The sequence below is a fragment of the Parasteatoda tepidariorum genome, chromosome 9, assembly GCF_982258835.1.
Source record: "Parasteatoda tepidariorum strain Cologne lab strain chromosome 9, Ptep-v5.0, whole genome shotgun sequence".
NCBI classification, from domain to species: domain Eukaryota; kingdom Metazoa; phylum Arthropoda; class Arachnida; order Araneae; family Theridiidae; genus Parasteatoda; species Parasteatoda tepidariorum.
The window spans coordinates 89428689-89455480 of NC_141763.1; the positions used below are offsets into that span (position 1 = coordinate 89428689).

At 30.3% G+C, this 26792-nt stretch overlaps 1 protein-coding gene across 3 annotated transcripts in view; it reads left to right on the forward strand.

Moving 5' to 3' along the window:
• The first annotated feature begins 41 nt into the window (after positions 1 to 41).
• The window catches only part of LOC107437369 (uncharacterized), a 46539-nt gene continuing 19788 nt past the window's right edge, over positions 42 to 26792 (forward strand). The window contains exon 1 of one of the 3 annotated variants that reach the window (XM_016049351.4): positions 42 to 175. The gene's annotated coding sequence lies outside the window, so the exon portion shown is untranslated. Of the gene's footprint in view, positions 438 to 18291; positions 18624 to 26792 lie in introns of those variants that run through there. The other 2 variants (XM_071186747.2, XM_016049352.5) reach the window with 2 other exon arrangements.

Consider the following 26792-nt stretch of genomic DNA (forward strand, 5'->3'; position numbering starts at 1 on the left):
AGTTTTAATCTGGAAAGATTTTTACTTCTGATATATTTACTATGAAATCTGGCATCAAGTCAAATTATTTGTTTTTATGATTTTTGACGAAAGAAAAATTTGGACAGACGAAAAAACGTTCATTCGAGTTCTAGTTTCCAGAAAGGTTAGGAGGATTATATAAAGAATTTTACAGGTTTGTTCACTGTTTAATTGTTTTGTAAGGGATGAGAAATTTATTTTCCTGCCCGGCTAATTTGTTTTGCATTTTTCGAACAGAGGCTGCGAATACGATACCCGATTCAAATTGATATCATAAACTGCGAAACTCTAATTTTTTTTTTTTTTTGGCAAACTGTTCATTTTAATTTCAAATATTTATTTATTCATATTTTCAATCTCTCTGTTGTCGAAAAAGGGAATATCTGGGAAGATTTTTATAGAATAAAATGCAAGAGGTAATTTTGTTTTTATTCCGTTTACAATTTTTTTATTCTAAATCTGCGTTAAAACATTTACAGAAAATAATTATTAAACTAATTAACATTAATCAGAATTTAAACATCGTTTTCGGCAATTTAATGCTTATAATTATCCTGTAATTAATGTCTAATGACGCATTTTTATTTACTTTGTATCTATTTAAACAAAAAAACAGTTCGTGATAGTTAAATGGAAAACGTTTTATACTGTACTTTATTTGTGCTTAAAATATTTTCCAACGCATTTAAAACTTTTGCGTTTAATAAATTTTTAATTTCGTGATAGAAATTAATAATTTTCATATCCTCTGAACAATTCTTATTTTGTATAATTATGAAACGTGCAGTTTTCGAGTTGTTCTATTTTGTGAAAATTGAGATTTAGATAAAATGCTAATTTCTATTATTGACTGAACAAAACTGAATGACGTTGTGTTAATTTAATGTAAGACGCTTAAAATTTTTAATTTTGTTTCACATTTTGAAACCATATCAAGATTTTATTGATTTTTTTTAAAATCAATAAAATCTTAATATGGGGAAAATTCTCCTAATTTGTGAAAATTTAGACATAATTTGTGAAAATTAAAAAATCAACACAAAAATATAGATTTATCGTTTCTTATTCCTATGGGATTCAAAAATAAAATTTTAAGAAAAGGTAATTTGTGAAACTACCGTTTTTCTTAAAGTTGAATTTGTGAAGGTACAGCCAAAGGGTAGTAAATTTGGCTTGGACAGACCCCTGATTATACATAAAAATCGGCTATAACTTATTACAATTTGTAAATAAACAATTTAAAAGCATCTAAGAAAAAAATCTTTAATTTTATTGAAACATTTTGCTATTTTAGGCTTAAAAATTATTTTTTTTTATTATAACTGGTATTATGAATTATGTATATTATATTATTTCTGTAAAGGTTTATTTCCTCAAAAGATGTATAAATTGTGTAATACAGTTTAATGAGTATTTTTATTTTTTTTAAAATTTATTTTAGTGATATTTTATATTAAACTTTAAAATTAAATTTAAAAAAAATTTGATGCTTTATAAGTTAAATTATTGCTTTCTAAATAAATTAATTCATCTTTTAAACGTTTACCAATGCAATTTTATAAATTTAAAGTTTTGTAAATTACTATTTAATTACTTACATAATTGTATATTTTTGTTGTATATTTTGTAATTGTATAAGTTGTATCAACAACAACACTATCAACCATCAAAACTGATTTTTAGAAATTAAATTGAAAACAAAATTTATTCAGGAATTATACATGATAAGGGTACTGTGAATCGATATATATATATATATATCAGGGGTCTGTCTTGGTTTTTCTGAGAGGTACCTATTTTGTGAACATTCAGTACCTTATTGAAATATACCTTATTGAACATTCAGTGCCTCAGTATAATAATCCTTTTAATTAAATAACTTGGCAGCTCTAGCTCCTGCTCCCTCCTCTTGCCAACCCTAATGATTGTTCCACATTCATTATTGTTTTTCTATTAAAAATTGATATTTCCCTATAAAAAAAAAAGAAAGATTTATTAAAAAATTATATTGTTATTAAAATTTTATGTAATAAAATTTTGTTAATATGTCAATTGTAAGGAAATGAAAGATTCTCCTGACTTGAAAAATAATCAACTGTACTTGGGAAAAAAAATAACAGAAAAAATAGCAAGCAGAATGTTAAGAAATTACTTGAGAAGTAATTTTAATAGATTATTTTAATGACATAATGAAATTTATCTCATAACAGTTCAAAAACGAAACGACTTTTCAATTTAGAGTAAAACTTATATAGATATTTAAATGTTAATTTCTGGCAACATGGAACGCCTTTATTTTTTTATTTCGTTGCAATTTTTGACATTAACTTAAACTTATCAAATAAACATCTTGAGAGAAGTAAATTTTACTCAACAATGAATAAATAGTCATCATCCAATCAAAATGATTCATGAAAAGAGAACCTGAATTTGCAACAACTTGGTATTTTGAAGAAAAAAACGGTATTTTGAAGAAGAAAAAAAGCCTGTGTTTATGCTCTGAATAAAAATGCTCCCTTTCGGCAAGTTATGTTTCAACTCTACTTGCATTGTTGCGATCTGCAGAGATTCCAACTTTATTACAAATTTTACAGTTAATAAATCTTTTACTAATAATCAAATTTTAATTTTTTTATTACATTCTACTAAGTAAACACCCAGTCGTAATTCTTATAATTTGTTGTTCCTAATTCGCATAATTTGTTCCTAAATTCCCAATTCTTATTTGTTGCGCAGCAAAACCAAATGTAACGTTAAGTTGAGAACCAAAACAGCGCTGACTATTTTTTAATATAGGGAGTATCCTAATACATTAGTGTAATGCGATGTAAACAAATGCAACAATCTGATACTTTTAATATGTATTTTAATAACTTTTTAGCTAGAAATTATTTTGAGGGTCCTTTAACCCAAGAGCCCCACGGCACCGATTCGTTCGCTCCTCAACAAATGTGTGTGTGTGGGGGGGGGGGGGAAGCAGAAGAGTGATTATTAAATTTTAAGGTCTTCACAAACTCTTCTGCAAAGAACTATATTTTCTATAATTCATTAAAAATTGAAAATATAATTTTATTTGTTCAATACTGATGTTAAATAATACCATTAAAAATTATGAATTTCAAATAGACAAAAAAGTAGAAAAAATATAATTTTTCTCAGTCCTAAAACGTAAGTTGCATTGCTTGTAACTTTCGAAAAACTTTTAAAGTTTACTTCTTTTTCATCAACTTATCGTAGTTTTTTTTTTTTTTTTTTTTTTTTTTTTTTTTTTTTTTTTTTAATTAAGTATTAGCTGTTGGCAAATTTAGCTTCTCGTGCATAATCTCGTGCATTAAAATTTCGATTGCAAGATTTCCCGTCACAGATGAGTAAGCGAGTTAATAAAAACCTAGCGATAGAATAGTAATTAATTATAAAATTAGAAAGAATTCATATGAATTGTATCCAAATTTATTGTAAATTTCAGTTACATTATTTGTAAACAATATGTAATTTATGTCATATTTATATAAATTTTATATGCATGATTATTGTAAGAAATATTTGGTAAATCGCTTTAATCAAAATTATTGAAAATCGAATTTATTTGACTAAAAAAGCAATGTTTTAATTTAAATTTTGCTACCGCCTTATGTATTTGACTGCCAAAAGCGGGCCAATTTGCTTTTAAAAAAATGGTACAAAATTAGAGGTAAAATTAATGGTAAAATGCACTATTGAAAACTGAATATTAACTCGGTTTGTTCCGGATACCAGGTAAAAACTTTACTTGTTACTCGGCCGATTCCGAGTACCCGGTAAAATTTGGGTTTATTACTCGTCGTTGGGCGTCAACTGTGTTAAAGCTGCTTATAACTCTTGTCACACTATATTCAATTCTGAACATACCATAAAACAATTGAATTGATTTATATTTTATAATCCGAGCCGTTGTGGCTCAGGGGGTAGAGCGCTCCCCTCTCAATGAGGTGACCGGATTCGAATTCCAACGATGGCTGATCTATATGAATTCTGCATCCGACTGGTGCCAGCGTATTACTAACGTAAAAATATCTTCAATGGTAGACGGATCATGGGTTTGAGTCCTCTTGCCGTTAGGCTAACCATATGAGGCTTTTGTGGTTTTCCTCTCCGAGTAAAGCAAATGCGGTTCAGTTCCACCACGAAGGGAAATTTCTCCCAATACTTGACCCAGGAGTTTCCTTGTCATCTTGGTTGGGTTCACTAAGCCAATTTTATTCATATATGCTTTTTTTTTTTCAATATAAACGTAAATCAATTTATCTGAAAGTATAATAAAATGCTTCTAAATGAGTTTTTTGCAAAACTAAAAAGTGTTTTTCTAAATAAAAACTACCTTAAATTTATTTATCCATTTTTTTTTAAATAATGCCTTGGTTTTTAACACATACTTTTACTTAATAGAAATTTAATCTTTGATATCTGAATTAGTAATAGCATTAGAATAATTACAGCGTCATTTGTAAGAAAATATTTAAGTTTTGTTTGTATTTGTCCAACGGCAATGAAATTCTAAGTCTACTGACACAAATAATAATTTAAAAAAATTAAAAAAAATTACTCATTTGCTAAGTGAAAATTAAGTATGAAAGTAAAACACACATATACCATTTTTTGATTATCTTTGAATTTTATTCCATTACAATTTCATTAACTTTGAAATAAATATCAATGTAATTCCCTATTTCTAAATTGCATTTATTTAAATAGTTCTCATTATTAGATTCTGAATTTACATGTTCTGAAGAACCTAACGAAACGCCTCTCTTTAGCGAACATGCCCACTTTACAACGGTTTACCTATTAATTGTATTAAGGTTACATTTAGGTCTTGCATTTAAATTCCTCGTTAACCTGATCAAGGTTTCCCTAAAGTAAAATTCCTTACAAGAACAAAATATCTCGTGCCTAAACCCTTTATTTCAGTTTGATTATTAACAAATTCATGGATTTCCAAAACTAAAAATTTTTATGATTGTTATAAGGTTGCTATAAACTAGGATATGACTGTGTTTAATGTAAATGAATATACCCGTAAAATTGACCGGGTACGGGCACCCCCCGGTACATTGTACCGAAATTCTTTTAGCAGGTCCGGGTAACGAAATACTGCCGGGTACCCGGTATATCCAGGTCCCGCGCTAACCTCACCAAATGCGATAAAATCGTAAATTTAGAGAATAAAATTGTGTTTTGGTGAAAGTATTGGCGAATGTTTTTTTTCCACTGGAAAGAAATATATTTAACTCGATCTTTAAAATTACGTCAAAATGAATTTTTCTAAACAAATCACTATTTTTTTTTTATTCGATACCGTAATTTTTCGATAAATGCGCCGCGTAACAAATTTTAATTGAGTCCAAATAATAGAAACCTGAAACAAACTACCGTAAAACAGTTTTCTATGGGAAAAAATTATTAAGGTTTGCATTTGGCGAAGACTTTCGGAGATTGGCTAATACTTTTGATATCTGGCTAAGAATTTGAAATCCTTATATAAAATTGATGATTCATTCATTTAAGCTGACATCAAAAAAAATTAACCCATTTGTGCCTAGCGTCCTTTTAAAAGGATAGTTACTTTTTCAAAGAAGTGAAAAGTGGTAGCACAAATGGTTCGTTGCTAGGATTTACTTTGCAAAAATAAGGAAATTCTGTCTACCATAATATAATAATAATGTAAATGGATCTGAAGTAAGTCACATTCCTTTTTTAAAGTTAGAGTGGTAGGTAACAGAAAGAAAGATCCACTTAATGTAAACAAATATGTTCTACCACTTTTATTTAGACGGTAGTATTTTTTATATAGAGAATTTTATGCTTTTGCATGAATGGATTTATATTAAACGTGAGAATCACGAGGACACAGGGGGAGAAGAACACGTTTCACGCAATGACCAAGCAGATTGCGTGAAATTTTGTTCCCTACCCTACCACTTACGATTTAAAATAGTCACCAATTCTCCGTATCTAATTTTAGCTTAAGAAATTTTCTTAAAGATTTACCTTTCGTTGTGTTGTTATTGCTTATGCCACTTTCCTATACCAGTAAGCCTGTTCGAAATCAAGCGAATTTTTAAGGCCGAGGGGGCGTTTCTTGTTTTTTAGTGGCGCCATCTACGACCAAGAATACGACTTCAGTCACACACGTCACAGCCCACTTTTTTAAAGAGCTGACCCATTCATTCATCCACAGATCGTAGTTTTGACCTGACCAGGGAACGTTCAATCTCCAATTTAGTACACCTAGAGGTATTAATTTGCTTAGGAATCTTAGAAAACTTTGTGCCCCAGAGAGATATAACGTACACCAGTCACCTTTTAATACACGGGAATTTTTCGGCCGGCAGGATTCAAACTCCAGTTCTCACGAACACGAGCCCAGCGTCCTACCAACCAAGTCATAAGATTTACATTCACCATAACGTTTCTTTAGCCTCCAATTATATAAATTAATTCTGCCCGGTGCACTTATTGTTTTGAATTTCACTTTTCTTAAATCCTTCTCCAACGTGCATTTTTACGAAATATATATCTTAGAAAAAAAATTTAACACGGATTTTAAGCATGCTATTAAAACTTTATTTCATTTAAAGTTTTTCTGCTACTTAAATTTAAAAGGAGCAAAATGTAGCTTTGTTAACATTTCATCACACCATAGACTGAAATCCATTATATAAATTGAATGATGTATTTCAGCTTGCCGTTATTTTCCTCTCTAATTGAAGACAGTTAGAATTATTAAAAAAAAAAATAATAAAGTCCTTAAAAATTACTTATTACAGAAATATTACTTATATCTGAAAATAAGCCCTCCTTTGTGCGTATGAATTTCATGTGACCTCCGAAAATCATCTCACTTATTAAAGAGATGTTTGTTCACATTTACTTCGTGATCTTAAAATTGTTCGATTTTTAGGATTAACACATTTCCAGCATTAGTCGATAGCCCATTAATGATGCCCATGTGCGATGTTAACAATCTAATTAATTGTACTCAATCTTAAATATTTTTAAAATTCTTAATATTTTATTTAAATTTCAAGATATACTGTATGCTACGTGATATTATGCTATTGCTTGAATTTCATATATAATGTTTTACTGTTGAAATTTAAGTCACATTAATTTTGTCTTATTTCATCGATTTATTTTAAATTTCGGCGTCATTTGAAATTACGTAGTTTAACATAATGATAAAAAGTTTTAACCACAAAGGGGGTTACCTTTGCCAAGTAAGCACGAATCCCATGACCCCTGAGTATTCCAGTGACATTCCCTTCTTTTATTTTGTGTCCGACTTTTTGCTTTAGGTTCTTTGTCAGACTTGTTTTATAACATAATTTAATTTCGTTGCGTTTGTCAGAAATTGCGATTTGAGTTTGGCGCAGTATAACCGTTCTCGAGTACTATGCTTTTTAGCTCTACATTAAATCTATCTATCAATTTACTTTTTAATGTTATAGATTTATAGCACATATTAGTTAGTTTTATATGTTATGTTTTACTACAAACTGAAACTATAGCTGAAAATTATAAAAAATACGGAATAAGTTACTATTATTAATTTTAATATTTAAAGAACTTTAAAAAAGTTTAAATCCCATTTCAAGAAAAAAATCTTTTACATTTTTTAAATTTTCTATCCATTCACTTAGTAAATAGTGAAAGCAATTACTGTATCACGCCTAGACAGTTGTTACACTCAGTTAAGGCGTGACTGTCATTAGCCTTGAAGTGAGTAGTAAAAGGAAAATTATCTGTCTTAGTATCTTACATTTTTCCTAAAATTGAATTTAGGTAGAGGTAAAATATGTCTGAATATTTTTAAATGACAGACTGAAGGAGCATCTCTTTATATATCTTCCCGGAATAACTTCACAATTCTAAAGAAACCTCTTCTTACTGTACAACAAAAATAAAATTCACCTTCATTGCGAAATTGCTATCCAAACAGTCTAGACAACACAACTCAACATCTACAGTTTGCAAAATAAATAAATGATCAAACGAAACACTCTGAATACCTTTTGCTCTAATGATCGGAACTCCACACTCTAGAACTCAACCTTAATAGTTTGAGAGGGTGACCTTAAAAAATGATAATTAGTGCAAACGATATTTTAAGTTACAAAATGTAATTTTAAAGAAGTCTTGCGTTTAAAATTCTATATTTAAAATTCTATAACTATTCTATCGATTTCGTTCCAATTTTTTATTTTGCATTACAAAATTACATTCTTTAAAATAATGTAAAAAATTTTAAGCCTTACAATTCAAATATTTTTGACTTTTATTAAGTAAAAAAATAAAAGACAAATTATTAAAAATTATTTTTTGCATGGAATTATCTTTGGATAAACGAATTTTATAATTGTGCGCAAAATTTTTTCAATTTGCTTAGAAAATACTCACGATATGGTGAAATCCACAAAAAGTAAAAATCAATATTAACCCCTTAACGATTTGTTAATTTTCAAGAAAACGATCATAAAAGTGCCTATTTTTTGCCTTTTGTATTTGTATTATGTATTTGATTAGTGCTGCAACTAGTTAAAAATAAACTAACTATCTACAATTGCCATCAGGTGTGTAAAATAAGAAATAAAATGTTTTCCTGGCAAACGAAATGAATTAGCTTTATTCTTATTGGCGCGTTACTGCTGAACACTCCAGCCCGTCAATATCACGGGAGCGAGAAATAGCGGGCGAAAACTCAGCCCGTCATTTTCACTGGAGCGAGAAGGAAGGGGTTACGGGGTCCAAACTTTAAACCTCTATCCAGACCTAACTATTCGGACCATATTTCTCAGATTGCGGCTACCTAATAAGTTTTAAAGACAAGCAAACGAATACGTCAAAAAAAAATTATGTTTGTCCACCAGAGAAAGGGCATTTTTGTGACTTTCGTTGCTTTAAATATCGTCTGCACACATTAATTAGCATATTTGAGGTCACCCCCTCGAACACCATTAACGTCCGTATTCACCAACACGGATTACCTCCGGGTAATCTATGGGTAAGAGTAAAATCACGAGTTAAGTGCGAAACGTTATTCTCCAGCCGAAATTTCGCCAAACTCGCAGATTTTCATCGACAGTTCTGACTCTCGGGTAACCCTCCGTTTTTGCCGAGTTATCGGAGGGTAACCTCTTCACGAGGAGCTTGTAAACAAAAAAGATGGAGGATTCTATCGCTGCGTTTGAGCTTGAAGATCTTGAATTTCTTGAAACTGTGGAAAGAAGAGAAAGATATGTCCCAACTATCAGAAATAATGACCTAGAAGAGTTAGATGAAATATACTTTTTTGAAAGATATCGTTTCTTAAAACCAACGATTGAAGAACTGATCTCCAAAATTGGCAGTAAGTTGGAATCTGATACAGATCGGTACAATGCCTTAACTCTAACGGAAAAAGTGCTGCCTTACAATGCCTTAACTCTAACTGCTGTAAGATTTTATGCTGAGCGATACTCACGCTAATTTGTTTATTCACGTGTTTATATTATATACAAAGTCACATGGTTTTACCTTGCCCAATCAAAGGCCTCGTTATATTTCCTGCAAGAGTTAAACTCGAGTTGTGAAATCCTCTGTTGAAAACGGTTGGAGAATAAAAAGCGAGGGTTAATCCGAGAGTAACTCTGAACTGTGGATTTTCCGATCCCCGAGTTACTCTCGAATTTAACTCGGCGTGGTGAATACGGGTGTAAGATTGAGCCTTAGTACGTGAAGGTCCGATCATAAGATCAAAAATTATTCAGGGTGTTTCGTTTTTTTTCTTTTTCCCCACTGCATCTTTATTAGTGTGGCAGGAACTTCATTATTTAAGACTCTTTAAACACCCGTAAAAAGCCTGAAATTTATGAACTATTAAAACTTAAATTTGTGCATTTTAGATAAATGAGGTTTTTCTTGCTCAGATGCGATACAAAACACATTATGTCCCAAGTTCTTAATTTTAAAAAAGAATATTTACTACGTTTTTATTTAATCGTGTTCGTCTCTGTGATCATGGAGTCTTTCGAGCATTATCAGACTAGACCTCAAATCAGTGTTGCGGATCAAAATTTACCACAATATTTTTGACAACGGGAGTTATTGCCAATCAGCATTCCGAAGTTTTCATTAAAAATTGTCCTATAAGTTGGAAAAAATTATTCTATTAGCTGAAAAAACTGTCCCATCAGATAAAAAAATTCTTTTTTTTTTTTTACTGTTCTGGATTACAAAACAAGTTTCGATAGTTTTCTGGCCGTTACAAGCAAAATTTATAGCCACATTATCGTGAAAAGGAATTTACCTGCTTCTGCAATAAAAGTTTTGTCCACTTTCCAAATATACAGTATTCAAAACTAAACCGAAGATCTGTGCTGCATGAATTGCACATTAAATCTAGTATTTATAACCCATTTTATCGCCAAAAACTTGCTCGACTTCTGACCACTTTCCAAGGTATCCAAATTTCAACTGAAGCTGTGTGGGATAACAATACAATGCAATAATGGGAACAAAATTCATTTTTTATGGCTATTCATAGTTTTTTCAAGTTTCTGACATAAACAGACACAAAATAAACGATGATAAAATGTAAAAATTTACAAAGCTACGTTTTTCGCTGTAGAGTGAAAAGGAGTAAAATAGTTCTTATTTTGCTCAGTAAAAAACAAGGCGCATCACAACTGAAATTTTCCCTCATTTCACATTGCTTTTTTCGTTTTAGATGTAACAAGAATTAAATTTTCTTTTTTTTTTTTTTAAATGTAATCCGTTTTTAATACGTAGTTTATAATATTTTTACTTTATTTAATTACTTATTACTTCGATATATTTTCCCATAAACGAGCCATTTGGAGAATACTATTTTATTATACCTTAGTTTATACTTAGCTAGGAAGGCTGTCTTTATGTTATTTTATTCTAAAATTTAAGTCTGTCATCAATAACAGTATATTCGAATATAAATAATGAAAAAATTAATATTTTGATCTAAATTTCACGCAAAAAATTTGAAAACAGCGAGCTTTCATGAACTGAATTCCATCTTTTTAACTTTCGAGTCGAATACAAATATAATTGATTTCAGATAATGATTACTATCTATCGCCCAATTACTTGTAACTGTGATTATATATAGTTATTACTTACGATTACTATTGTAAAGCATTTAAATTTATTTAAAAATTATGAAACAATGCTTTTTCTTAAACTAAATATCTCACAAATTCAAATTTAGAATTTCTTTTAAGGAATTCTTGTGTTTACGGTTCTTTAAAAGAGTGAATATTATTCCCAACGGCAGTTTGCTCTTAACTGCCTGCTTCACTTAATCCAAATCGTGTGGTTAATTCACAAGTGTTTACTTTGAACATCACGTCGGGGCTTAGTGTGTCGTCACCAGGTGAGGTGATAGCAAAGGTTATCTTAATCCCCCCCTTCTGCAACCAGTTATTTAAAAAAAAGCTTTCGAAATAATTTTTTATTATTATTTACTTATTATAGAACCGGTTTAGACTCTCTCCAATTCACGTTAGTTGCATCAATACATAAAATATTTCCAATAAAAGAAGGGGAGGAAAAAACAAGTGTGGGAAAGTGAAACTTTGAGTAAATATAAACTAGTTTTCTGTACAAATTGATTTCAACTTCATCATGACAAGGTATTAAAGGTTAGTCGTATGTAGATTATAAAATGAGAATTATTATTGAAGCTATTTATGTTTCGGTGTTTTTTTTATTTTTATTAATGCGAAGCAGTTAATCCTAAAGACTACTGAAATTTTCGATCAAATTTTGAAATTAAAAATCTAGAATTGAAAAGGCAGTAAGCCACACTTTTTGAAAATGTGGCATTTTTGCATGAAACGTTTCTTTAGTATTATTTCCAGATAGGCAAATAACAACTTATTGGGATTTATCAAGTAATCGCACACAAATATTGAAGTGTTAGTTTTTAATTGAGTTTTAGCTTGAAGTTTTATTTCAGTTTTTAACTGAGCAGTTAAAGAAGAAGTTTGAAGAAGGTACCAAGTGACATTTTAAAAAAAATTATTTAAAACTGGGTTTGAAAATAGTCATTTGTATGGATAGGATTTTTTTTTCTGACAGGTCATTAAATAATATAAAAATCTTAACAATCATATTGAAATTTTTAAAAGAAAAAAGAAACTACGGACCAGAGAGTTAAAAACCCTACCTATTTGAACTGTTGTAAGTCTCGTTAACGAGTAAAATTGCCATTTATTTCTTCTTATTGAATCACGCGGTATTCCTTAGGTTAAAAAATTTTTTTTTCAATTCATTCAAAAAAATTTGAAATTTTTTTTTTCAAATTTTTTTTTTTTCATTCAAATTTTTTTTTAGGTTAAAAATTTTTTTTTTTTTTTTAGGTTAAAAATTTTTTTTTTTGCTTTACAGTTGGTTACTTTTTAAATCCAGGTAATCGTTCATTACGTTACGACTAACATGACAAAATGCTTTTCTTTTTTTTTTCTTCATATAAAATTACAATGATTGTAAATTTTGTTATCAAATTTTTCTTCATTTTTGTGGAAAATATTAAATTATAGGTTAAAATAAATTACAGTGCTGGTGACCTAAGCCTCGTAGAATCGTTAAAAAAAAAAAAAAAAAAAAAAAAAAAAAAAAAAAAAACGTCATACAGATGTGAAAAACTGTTATTCAGATATGTGCTAATTTATTATGAATTATGTTAATGAAATCACATTACAATGATATTTCAGTAATTTTTTTTTAATTTTAATTTGATCTGTTTATGATGATGTGCTATTATTATTCTAATATGATATCGCGTTTTTGTCTCGATTACATCAAGTGGTGTTGCACTTATTTTCCTACATCCATGCTTAATGTTCTCGACGTCATGCACCGTCATAGTAGTAATTGAACAGCATTGAGGTAGGTTGGGCACCGTAATTATCACCCATAATGCTCCACAAACTTACAGCCTCACTCAAATTTTCCTCTTACTTATACTTATATTTACTACTTACTAAATACTTTTATTGCTATTTTCTCCCTTAGAATTTTTAACTACACTATTCTGATTCAGATTTAACAATATTTATTTCTACTAGTATAATTTTATGACAAAGATGATAAGTCAATACGTCAAAAGTTATCAAATGATAAGTCAAAAATTTTCAACAAGAAATTGCTTCATAGTGGATCATTTTATTTATTTTAATTTAAAAAAAAAATTATAAGCACTTTAAATTTTAACTATGTTAAGCTAGCAAAAGCATAGCAAACAAATTGATAGCGAAAGCAAACAAAACCACTGGACACTTGGCTGATTAACACGAAAGTTATGAGAAGGAGTGCTAAACTGACCAATGGTAAGTAAGAAAAGTACCGCCGATTCAGCGAGGAACCAATTGCCGATTAGCAGTAAACTTACATTATTATGTTTACTTCCACTATCTCATGTTTTGCTAGAACTAATATTATATTATATCCGTCGTTGAACAGCAGACCCAATTTTTGGGTTTACGACTATTGATGTTCATATCCATGGCCTTGTAATTTTGAACCAATCCCGAAGATAAGAAAACTCCTGGATCAGTATCTTAGAGGTATTGATTTGTTATGGGAACATGGAGAACTTTGCGACTCGACAGATTTAACGTGCATCAGTCACCATTTACTACACGGGGTTTGAAACCATGAACTCTTGGGCATGGGCCCAGCGCCCTACCGACCAGGCTATCGCGACCTGCTAGAACTAATAGCAAAATTAAACGAAACCATCAGACACCTGACTGGTTGACACCTAAATTATGACAAACTGTGCTAATTTAATAAAAAGGGAACAGCCGACTCACCGAGGAACCGAGATATTGTGTATATATATATATATATATATATATATATATATATATATATATATATATATATATATATATATATATATATATATAATAAAACAAAATTAACTTTCTTTCTTTTATGTTAACGGTCTCAAGTCAGGGGTCTGTCCAGGCCAAATTTACTACCGACCTTCACAAAATCAACTTTAGGAAAAACGATAGTTTCACAACATATTTTTACTTAAAATTTTATTTTTGTATCCTGTAAGAAACGATAAATCCATATTTTTGTGTTGATTTTTTAATGTGATTTTAAATTTTCACAAGTTATGTCTAAATTTTCACAAAATAGGTACCTCTGAGAAAAATCTAGATAGACCCCTGCAAGCTTCTTGTATGAATAAGAAAAATTTTGCTAATACACTTGACAAACAAAATTTTTAAAATTTTTCATAGTTTAAAGTTCAAGTTATAGGTTTGAATAGCGTTTCTCGATCGCTTAGTATTTGCGATCCAATTTTCTATCACAATTCTCAACGCCCTTCTTCCTCATACGAGCTCTATAATCGTAATATTAGTTTCTGTTTATTTTAATTGTATTTTGATATTAAAGCTACACTACGACCTTGATTACAAACCTTGAAAATTATTTTTATATTGAAAAAGACTGTAATAAACTTTAACACTTTTTTTTTCTTCAAATATCTCCTTTAGATTGATTTATTTAAAAAAGGTAGGAAGGTCTGGAAGAGACTCAATAAGTACTACTTTTGTTTTTAATTTAATAATGAAAAGTTAACTATTGAATGCATTCTTCAGTACTTTTGTCCATTATATCAAAGCCCAGCATTTTTCGCTGCTTTCGTATGAGCTTTTATAATGGACATTAGTAAGTATACTAAGAATTCTCAGCCCTCTCAACTTTTTTTCTTTCTAAAGTTGATGCCAATGGGAACAACAATACAACATGATACTATAGATATGATTCTTGATTAGTAAATATATGTCAATTGCAAAGCAAAAGCAGCGCTATTAATTCAAAAATATAAGGTACTCGTCGCATTTTTAAATTCTTTTATTTTCTTTCGCTGCAAATTTGCTTGTAATAATATGTTCGAACTGCTTAATATCAGTTAAAAGAATGCATAAAGCTATTTTCATATCATAGATTACGTTCTTTCACACATCGATAAAAAGGATTAAAAAAAATTATGTCAACAAGCAATCCAAATCCCGTTCTTATGAAACTCGGAGACCCTGACCAATATTGCGTTTAAACACTGAAGTTACTAATTGAAACAACTTTTCTTTCGAGCTGTTTGCGTTGGAAGTTTTCTATAAACTCGAGTCAAGTTCACCTGAAAACTATGCCATCACTTCATTGCGTTTTGGATATGCTTGAGTAGATAGATTTTTCTTGAACTCAGGTCAAGCATTATTCTTCTCGATGCGTACCAAACATTGTTTAAAAAATGGACAAAAACAATGGAAACTTAGCTTCTTCATGTCTTCCGTCTTTCATCAAATGATAGACTTCAGTAAAGAAAAATAACTATTGTTCAAGAATGATAGTTTTCCTCTATAGTTCGGAGAGTTATTTTGGTACAACTATTTTTACGAAGAGAAAAAACTGAATAAATAGTTAATTTATTCGTCAGCATTGAAAGTATTATTTTAAAATCTTCAAGTTTTGAAAAGATGCGTCTATTCAGGACATAGTTATTTTTGGATGATGTAGCTTAGACGCACTGGCATACCTTTTCAGGGGAGACGTGTATTAAAGTACTGACCTTTAGGTGCACCGTTAGAAATTTCTCGGAGAAAATGGCTAAATAATAATCTATTTAATTGTTATTTTACCGTATTTAAATAAAGCAGTCAAATATCCATAAATAAGATGGTAATCAAACAATTGACAGTGAGAAAAATCGTTTATTAACTATTTTTAAAAAAAATCTAAAACTGTTAAATAACCAGAACTTTATTGCACCGACTAAGCCCACCTAATGAAGCAATTTAGTTTCTTGCAACTGCGTAAGTATTATAGCCGAAAGGGCTAATCTGTCAATCGTATGACCGACGGAACGGGGGTTCGAATCCCAGCGTTAACACCTCCATTCCCTTTAGCACATGAAGAGTTTCGGCGTCCTGCTCTCTCTAATTTGTGTCTTGCACTCTCAAATGCCCATTACCTAACGAGAAGCCTGGGTCCTATGTCTAGTTAAAATTTCTTTTTTTACGGTTTTGGAACCATGGTAGCTCGAAATGGTTAAAAAACCGTATAGTTTCGTATTCCTAGTTTTGTAACCATACCAGTTGTAAACGGTTTCAAAACCATAAAGGCGAAAAATATTCTTCACTGTGAACTTCACGGGTGATTGGATGGACAGACTGCTGACGGTTATTTTACCGTAATTTTAGAATGAAAATTTTAATTAATGATCCAAAAAATTAATATGGTAGTCAAACTTGAGGAGGAAAAAAAATCGAACTTGAGAGTTAGAAAATTCTTGTTATGGTACACATCAAAGATTAATTGCCATCGATAAACACCATAAAATTAATTAGGTTCAGTACCCCATAATGATCGATGATGTATTTATTGAAGTTAAGTGAAAAAAAGGCTAAAATAATATTATTAAACAAATTCAACATAGAGATTAAAATGCTGAGGCCATGATAACTATTAAGTATCTACAAAATTGTAAAATTTTATATGAAGTCAATTCTAAAACAGCAAAAAATATAATTTTATTAATGAGCACTGATACTGTTATTACATGAATGCAAAGCACAGCACAACATATGGATTTGAAATTTCAACATTTAAATTAGTAACTGTAACTGTAACGCCAGGTATTTCATATTCTATAGCAGTCGCTGAACAACAGACCCACTTGAGTTTACGACTACCAATGTTGAACTCCGTTGCCCCGTGTAATTTTGAAATCCAGAAGACAAGGGAATTCCTGTCTTGGGAGAAATTGGTGTTTGTTTAATGCAGTATTGGAAAAAATGTTTTGTGAAAAAATGTTTTGTGAAAAAATTTGTAGAGGAGTTTTTTTCTTTTTCCAACTAACCCGCATTTGCTTTACATAGAGAGAAAAACAAATTCTTTTTTTAAAAAAAATTATTTGGTTGTGCTTATAGACGTGATAATTTTCAATTTTTAAAATTGTTTCGTATTATGAAATGCTTTTATAGCATATTTCTTTAAATTTCGCTCATGAAATAAAATCCAGTAAAATGAAATAAAATCCATCTCAACTAATGACATATTAATATGCTATAAGACTGTTTAAAAGGTTTCTCTAATCAGACTTTTAACCTTTCGTTTAATTTTACATAAACAATCGCTTAGCAAGCAAACGGGGAAAAAATCATAAAATATGTGATGAAATTTTACGTAGTGTTGCCTATCTAATACATTGCATGCTAGTTCTCAGAAAGTTTAACTTGAGAATCTCATTGTTTTCTTTTTGTTCTTGTTTTGTTTGTGAGCGTTGTAATTTTCGACTTAAAAAATGGGTGATTATCTCGAAAATTAAGAACCTGCGATTAATAATATTGAAAAATACTACCGAATTGTTGTACATTTAACCGTAGTTTGATATTAGTATTACAGTATTAAAACAGATCAGTTTAAGTGTACGATTCAAGTGCACACTAGCTGGATGCGGCTATGTTGCGCCAAATTGAAGGTGAAATGTTTACAATAACTATTCTAACATAAGTAGGACATCTTGAGGTCGTAGATTCTAGGAACAGAAAATTCAATATTTTTAGACTTTTTTTTGATGTTTTTCCAATTTTGTTTATGAGTAGCAGTAGTAGCCACAGTCGTAACTTTCCGTGGTACGAGCAGCGGCACATTGACAAAATAATAATAATAATAATCGCATGTCAGAGGACGAACCAGCTGTCTTGGAACCTTGAAACTTTAAATCGTTGATAAGATGTTCCAATAAATGATTTATGAAATCTGATTAGATGTATGTTTGGCACTAGTAATACAGTAGTTTGTTATGAGTTCGTTTGTCAGTATTAAATAAAAAGTAAGTGCTTGTTCATACACTTTTGTATGCTTGTCAAATTTTATTTATGGGATGTAAATTAGAGACTTGAAATCATTAATGAAACCTTGTAGTTAAATAACTTGTAGGTTTGAATAGTTAATTTCATCAAATGAGTCACTCATTCTTGTGAAAACTGATCACTCAAACTATTATTCACAAATACCAACTGTTGTTAAGGGGAAAAAATGACGTAAAAGGTTGATCCTTTGTCTTAAGACGCTACTAATGACATCAATTAAAAATGACGTAAGTTAAACACGCGTATGAACTGTGCCACGGGACATCACGTGCTGCGAGAGGTCATATTACCCTTAGAACTTCCAAGATGAGGTAATTTTCACTCAGAGAAAGAGTTATTATTACATAATGCAAGCAACTGACAACTGAATCCTTGAATCACAACTCTCTCTTGAGTCTCGCCTTAAGTTCATTCGGGTAGAACGTGAATCAAAACTTCGAATGCCTTTGGGCAATGTCCTGTGCCATTTCCTCATCGGTGAACGTCAATTAAGTTTTTTTTGGTTTTCTCTTTAACCTCACCTTGGCTTTTTAGAGATCCACCTATATCCCATTTGAGTTTTAACTCCCAAGCTGATAAGCATTACTCCTCGGTTTCTAGTTCATTTAGAATATTAAGGGATTTACCCAAAAGGATATGTCTGTAGTCTGTTAGGAGGTGAGTGAAATTTACGAACACTTGCTACGTTATTTAAAGTTTCTGTAGTTGAGTTTCGACTCTATAAAAGAATGCAGCTCTTCTTGGATAATATTTTATCGCTATTTATCAAAATAAATTTTAGAAATAATCATTAAAATTCATCATTGAGTGACAATTGATATGATTAATTATTAATTAAAATATTAATCATTATTACTTAATATTAATTGCGATTTAATAATGATAATTTCGCATTATTATCCAGATAAAAGTCATTTACTACACGAATTAAAATGTATCAAGCAAACTTTTTTTTTTTAATTTTTGCTATATTATTGGTTTAAGGGTTAAAAACTTTTTTTTTAAAAATAATAATTAAGTCTCATTGCTTGATTAATTATGTTTATTAATGATTAAGTTTCATAGTAGGCTGATAGTACGACTCGGTTCCCAGTAGATCACAGAAGTCAAGCAGCGCTCAGTGAGTGAGTGTTAGACCACTTTGATCTGCCTGCGATGGGAGCGAGGGTGCGCTGTATTAGTTATCGGGAACCTGTTCTACCGTTAATTTCTTGATTTCGCATGCAAGTCCTTGAGGTACCTAACCGGGGGGCCGTTCCCTCTGCCGAGAATCAAAATTGGGATAGCGTGTCTTCGGATTATCCTGATGGATGTTTCTTTAGACCGTCGCCAATAGCTCATTGTACAGCTCTAGGGCAACTTAAGTAAAATACTACTATTGTTAATGATTATTTTTAATTTCCTTATAAATGTTACTTGTTAGCTGAATCAAGTAAATTTGGTTAAGCTTATTACATTAACATTTATGCTACAACTTTTTTAAAGGTCTTTTCTGATTTAAATCTATCTTTTCTTCCTCAATATTAATCTACGAAAAAATTTTCAACTCAATTTCCTTATTTATTAAGAAACTTAGGAATTTTTTAAGTATTTGTTTGTGTTATTTTATTCGTTTTCGATTCGAACCAAGAATTTTGGCCCGTGTTGAACCATAATATCATTCAAATTTGCAGCACCTTAGTTAGGACAAACCGAATAATCAATCTTGTTAAACTCTATTACTGTGTATCATGATTAAACATGATAAAATATGATCGAAGTTAATACCTATATAAGGCTTTAGAAAATTTACACCTTGTTATCGTTAAATATTTTACCTATTTTACTGAAAATGTAGTTCATCATTTTTAAAATTTAAGTACTTTTAAAATACTTTCAAAGTTTAAGCTTCAACAATACTTAATCTTAAAATTTAGTAGCGGTGTTCAATAAAACATTTTAATTAATAAAAATTAAAAAAAAAAAGATTTTTTTAATAAGTTATTAAATAAGGAAATTTCGTTCATATAATTCTTTGTATAATCAAGATAGTGAAAGTAGAATCCCTTTTGTGTCTGGAGGACTGGTGATAGCTTTGTTAAAAATTTATCTTTTAAAATTCCTAATATTGAGGAAATTCAGACAAAATCGGGTCATGGGGATCTTAAGGTTTGTTTCCTTTCTTTTATTCCCCCTCTAAGAAACTCGGTGTCTTACTTTATATAAAAATGTAATGATGGTGTCGCATTCCATTGTTGTCGGTGCATTTTCATTGGTCGTAAAATCACATGGTATGATCAATTTTTCCCATATTAATTATTCATATTGGTTTGGTTGTCATCAGCATAAAATTGATATAAGTTATAAAGGCATTGTTTTGCGATGAATATTTTTGCATCCTTAATTTGGAGGTATTTACCTGTGCTGTTATTAGTACGTTTTTGTTTGTTTTCTAAATTAAGAGTTTAAAAGGATTGTTTTTATTATTATTATTGTTGGAATAACGTAGTTATACGTTACATTTTAAGATAAAGTTATTTAATTCGTCTTTTTAACCTTTTTGCAATTATTATTATTTGGTGCAAATTACATTAATATACTATTATGAATTATGGTTAAAGAGGTTCGTTAAATGAGTTGGAACTTAAATTTCAACTTCATGCACAAAGTTATGAATGCAAAAATTGTATTCAAAATATACATACGTTCGTTTGGTGAGCAAAAATATTAAATTACAGTTGTGTTACAGTTTTTTTCGTTGAAATACTTAAGTCTCCGATTATAAGTTTTTCCCCCCTCAAAACAGGTCCGAATATCTGGAGTTTAAATAATTAGCATTGAAGCAATCCACAATACTTAAATCAATTAAATTTTATGGTAGTTTTGTAGGAGAAAAAATTTAAGTTACTTTTTTCTTAATTTTTTTTTTGTATTTTTAGCTATAACAATATGGAAAAAAACTCAATTAAATAAAGTAGAAATTTACTAATACGGAATTAAATAAAGTGATGTTTTGACTTAAATTTTGATTAGTTTGTGTACAACTATTCATTACAGAACGTATACAACTATGAGATAACAGAACGTTATATGAGCCGCTCAGAAACCAATGCGGTTAAGTCCATTTTTTGATATTTTCTAATTTTTGGAAATTTTGATGAAATAAATAATAATCTACTTAGTTATTAAAGGATTTACTCGTTGGTTACTTTTTTCTAGGTTTGACAGCAATTTTTTTAATAGCTTCTGAATATATTATATAATAATTTCAGAAGCCATTGTGAATAAGTCCACCTTTTATCAATATTTTTTTACATAATTTTTGAAATAAAAATTAAATTCTTCTTCTTTTTTCGATATTTGTTGGTAACACTGAAAAACAAGAAATTCATAGAAACCAGGGTTGCCAGACGTAGTATTTTTAATACTACGGTAGTATTTTTTCACCAAAAAAAGGGGTATGGTATTTTTCGTAGTATTTTTTTAAAATGTGGTATTTTTTATTTTTTTAAAATTTTTTTTTTCATTTCCTAAAACAAGGAAAAGTGCCACTTTAGTTTTGAAGTAAAAAACAATTTTTGAAATAATCCAACAGTTTATTTTCTATGAGTCACTGTATCTAGTGATGATTGAGAAAAATCGAAGTTCGTTTATACTAGAAGACATAAATTTCTTATCTTTTTCAGCTGCCAAAAGGTATAAGTCCTAAAATTTTTAAGATGCTGTCATTATTTCAATAAATACTTACATTTTTATTTACACATCCTGTACATATCTTGTTTTTTTGCAGAGTTTACACCTCGAAAAAAGACTTTATACACTTTTCTAATTAAATTAATAAACCAGGAATTTTAAAAACTAATGTATCAAAAAACATTAATTTTCTCAATTGTTGTGTTTTGGACTTAACCGCATTGGCTTCTGAGCGACTCATATAACGGAATGTATGCAACTATTTGTCACAGTCTATTATTGGAATCCAGACGTACAATATAAAGATCTGTATCAACTAAAGACATCTTTAATTTTAAAATGAAAATTTTTTATTGACTTTCTTTATAACTTATTATTTATTCTCTGAGACCCAAGCCCTAAATAATGAGAGAAAATGTGATTTTTATTTAGAAATATGTAGCACAGAAAAAAGTGAACTCATAACTAAAAAAAAATCATTAAACTTAACTCTTTTTTTAAATTATTTTTTCCTAACTACATAAAAGAGAAAACTTTTAACTTTGAATAATTTTTGCAAATTGTCGGATATTTTCATCGTATATTTCTTCACATTAAGACAAATCCGTGAGACTAAACTCTAATAATAAGATATCTAAATGTCATAAAACGTTCTAAAGGATTACTTAATCGAACGACTTTTAATCCTAATTAACCGTGTGTAATTCAAATTATCAACTTTAAGATAGTCATTTATGTAGACGATTGCTTTATAAGGGATTCAAACAAACAAAAAAAAATAATCTGAAAATATCTTAAGTGATACAAAATGCTGTCCACTCTAATGAACATTAAATCTTAAAAAGAAAATTTTTTAAAACTTTTGACTTTTTTTAACGACATTCGGTACAGTTTACACTAAAATAATAATTTAGCATTTTTCCGCTTGTATGATTTTACAAAGCTATTGTCTATTTAGAAATATAGTTGGTTTTATTCTCGTTAATTTGATTTTTTTTATTGAAATCAAAAATTGAAAGAAAGACAAATTCAAGTAACCTTTTGAACACTTTTAATGGCCTAGTCTAGTCGGTAAACTTAGTTTCACGACCCAAATATGCAGAAATACCCTTTAAAAGTATTCTACATTATGCAAGTAATGCCAGAAACTAAAATTTATTTATTTACTAGTGGGCTGCGCCCCCTGCTCGCTAACGCTCGCCAACCCCCGAAAATTGCTACGCAATCTTATATGGTTTGATTCGCAAACCAAGCTCGCTTCGCTCGCTACTAACTTGGGTACTTTGCAAATGCACAAAATTCTAAGAATTCAAAACAATCATTCAAATCCGTATAACAACTTTTTTAAAAAAAAAAAATTACATCTTTTTAGTAAATACTAAGTCATTAAAATAAATTTGAATTCAAATAAATGACATGTAATTCGTTAAACTTATTAGAAATGTGCTATAGTATAAAATCTTAAGATAAAATTTCTAAAACTGATCTCTTTAAAAAGGTTAAAATTTTGGCTATAATTAAGTCTATTAAAAATTGAAATAAGTGAATTGCAATGAAAAAACCTGCATAAACAAGTAAATTCTAGTAAAACAAATAAATTCGTGATATAAATCAAAAATCGTCAAATAAATTCGTGAAAAAAAGCGCTTTCGACAAAATACTAAAATAGAGATCTATCGACGAAGACTACTCACTTCTGCCTATGCTCTCTCTATTTATTTCAGTTTCCGTTTTTAAAAGCACTATATGTTTAGCCATCTCAGCTAGATTTGGCATGTGACATTTTTAGCGGCAATCATTGGTCTATTTTCTAGCGTTGCCATTCGGGGAGTTATAATGAGGCTTTTTTTGTCACCGTGTAAGAGAAATATATATATAGATTATTCAATAATGTGCTTAAAAAATAATTAAGATTAAGTGATCTAAGTTTATTAAAGATTTTTTTTCACCACCTTTATGAGAAAGTAAATTTGTATTTCTGAGTTTATACCGCATTTTCTGCCATTATTTATAGTTAGGGTCTCAGAAGGAGATATTATACTAATTGTTTTTGAAAACTAAACGTTTATTTCTTAACGTAAGAGAACTGTTTGCTGTACTATAAAATAAGTATTTTTTCTTTGAAACATTTTCGCCTGCACTCAATATTCCCCAGTTCAAATATTGCACTAAACTAAACTCAGTGGCGCGATAGTCCATAGAGGGCCAAGGCCTACTGTGCCCATCTCAGTTTTCTTGACCCTGGGCTCTGGGGTACAGGAGCAGATGTTCCGGTTAGGTGGTCAGCCGAAAGCGAAACCCCCATTAGTTCCCAATCATGTTTGGTACTCATTTATCGACCCACTGAAGGGATGAGAGGCTGAGTCAACCTTGCCCGGCCTGAGGATTGAACCCAGGACCTGTGGCCCGGGAGCGCAAAGCGCTACCACTCAGCCACCGGGCTTCACAAATATTACACTAGCCACCTATTTTTACAAAAAAGAGAGAAAAGTGTTCTAAAATGAGAACGAATATGCTAGTTTAATATCTTAGCTCCCCCTCCCCCTTAAATTTATGTAATATTTTTGTTACGACTCTAATAAGCTATAAAAATATTCCGGAATATTTTTTACCTCTAATAGCTCGTTTAATGAAGGTATCATTATGAGTAGTTGAAATACAATGTGAATCACTTGACTTGTCACAAGTATATGACGCGTGAGGCATTAATTGCTACATAAACTAATAAATTACAAAAATACTTTCCTTGAAGTGATGGTTCTATTTTTTATGACTTGCACAACACCATGTTTTAAAACTTCTGGAATTAGAGGTCGCGCCCCACTGCTCTTATCTCACTACTACAAGAATAGTAACTTTTTTTCGGTGACAAGCATAGTTTTCACGTAGTTTTTAAGATTGACATTTTATTGTATTCTTATTTCACGTTCATTTAGTTAATGTCGAAAACTGGACAAAATTTTGACATTGTAAATTTTTCTTTCAATGGTCAAGAAACTATTGCAATTTGTTTTGTCTACCTACACAGAGTTCCGGTTAAAACTTAAGCATTCTAGCTAGGCAGAAATAGGTCAAAATTTCGACTTTTGAGGTTTTGCTTTTAGCGGTTAGGAAACTATTTAAACTTTCATTACCATCAAGCAGGGAGTTGTAGCAGTGGTTTAAGTGCTCCGGCTAGTCAGAAACTTGTCCAAATTTTGATTGTTGTTAGATCACACCCTCTCACAGACAGAAGCGAGTTAATAAAAAATTAAGAAACATGCATAAAACATTTGTTTTTTTACGTGGTAAACCACATTTTGCAACGCATAAACAAATCATCTTTTTTATAACCGCCGTTCAACAACCGACTCAATTTGGCTTTACGACTTCTAATGTTCAACTTCGTAGCCTTGTAATTTTGAACCCAATCCCGAAGACGAGGGAACTCATGGATCAAGCATAGGAACTAACCAACATTTGCGTTACATGGAGGGAAAAACCACACAAATATCCCAAGGTTAGACTGACGGCAAGGGGACTTTAGCCCATTGTTTTCAGCATAGAAAAAAAATGGGTGAGAATTTCTCACCCTTTCTCAAAAACAGGGTGATATTTCAGAAAGTTAAGTGAGATTTCTAAAAACTGAAAAAATACAAATAGACTTGAAAGAAAAAATTTCTTTTATTATAATACATTTTTAACGTCTATTTTTGAAAGCATTGAATATTTTTGCTGCATCATCATAGAAGATTTTGCCTTTACTACGTATTTGTCCATCTTACATTAGTGCATAAAAAATTTGAACGTCTTACATGAAAAAACCTTACCTACGTTAAACACGTGGTTTCAGAGAAATGTGTTCTGAAAGGGGTTCCGTGGTTCGAAGGGGTTGTGTTCTGTTGTTCGAAAAGGTTCTGAACAATACTAGTAAATAGGGAAGCTAGATAACAGGGCAAATGTTGAAAATAATGAAAGATCCAGAAAGAAAAGTGAAATGGATTTTATTCTAAATAGCGTAGTTCGAAACTTTTTCCAAAATGCGAGAAATTCGCGAATTTTGAAATTGATTTATAAAATGCTCGAATTTCTCGCGGTAATCATTTTTTAATGCGAGAAAGGAAAAAAATATGCGAGATTCTCGCGCTGTAGTGAAAACACTGCTTTAGCCCATGATCCGTCTACCACTAAGAATATTTTACGTCAGCATTGTGGTTGGTACGAGCCGAGTGCGGAATTCGTATCGACCAGCCATCGAACCTGGTTCACCTCATTGGAAAGTGAACTCTCTTTACCCTGAACCACCACTGCTCTAAACAAATCAAATTATTCATTCCATACTTATAGCTGATCATAAAATGTTCATCTATTAAATTCTTTATGTATGAACATAATTAGTGTTCCGTAACGACCGCCCTTAGTATACAGTTTTATAATAATTTTATTTTATTTTTTTATAGCCGTCGTTGAACTGCTGACCCAATTTTTGGGTTTACGACTACTAATGTTCAACAACGTAGTCTTGTAATTTTGAAAGCAATCCAAAAGACAAGCGTTTTATAATCATTTGCCAAATATGAATTTATGTAAAGTATGCATATTAGGTGTCACAATAAGAACGCCGTTCAAATCTATCCAGTTATTTTTTAGGAATTTCAAAACCAGTTTAATTGTCCAATGAAACATGTAATCTGTTTCTTATAATCATCTTTTAATTCCTTTTTGTTTCCTCCGCGATTAAATTTTTTCTGGTCCGATTTCCTTGGTTACGGGTCATATAAATGTATAATTGTGGTTGCAAATATACGTTAGTACTTGTAGAATTTTAATTTCGTAAATACCATTTATAGAGGTCTGGATTTGAATTTGTTATAAACATCCGAGAATCACGACATATACCACTCCGACCTCGGATTCTGAAATTTTGGTGATGATGGTTATACTTACTTAATATATCGTGTTTAAAAAGTGCGCATTTTGTGCTGTGACCATTTTCTTAAATACACATTTTGAGCTGGGCCTGATTTCTTAAATGTGCTTTTTGAGCTGGGTCCTTTTTCTTAAACACGCATTTTGAACTATGTCTATTTTCTTGAAGACGCTTTTTGAGCTAGTTTCATTTTCTTAAAAATGCACTTTTTGAGCAATGTCCATTTTCTTAAATACGCAATTTCA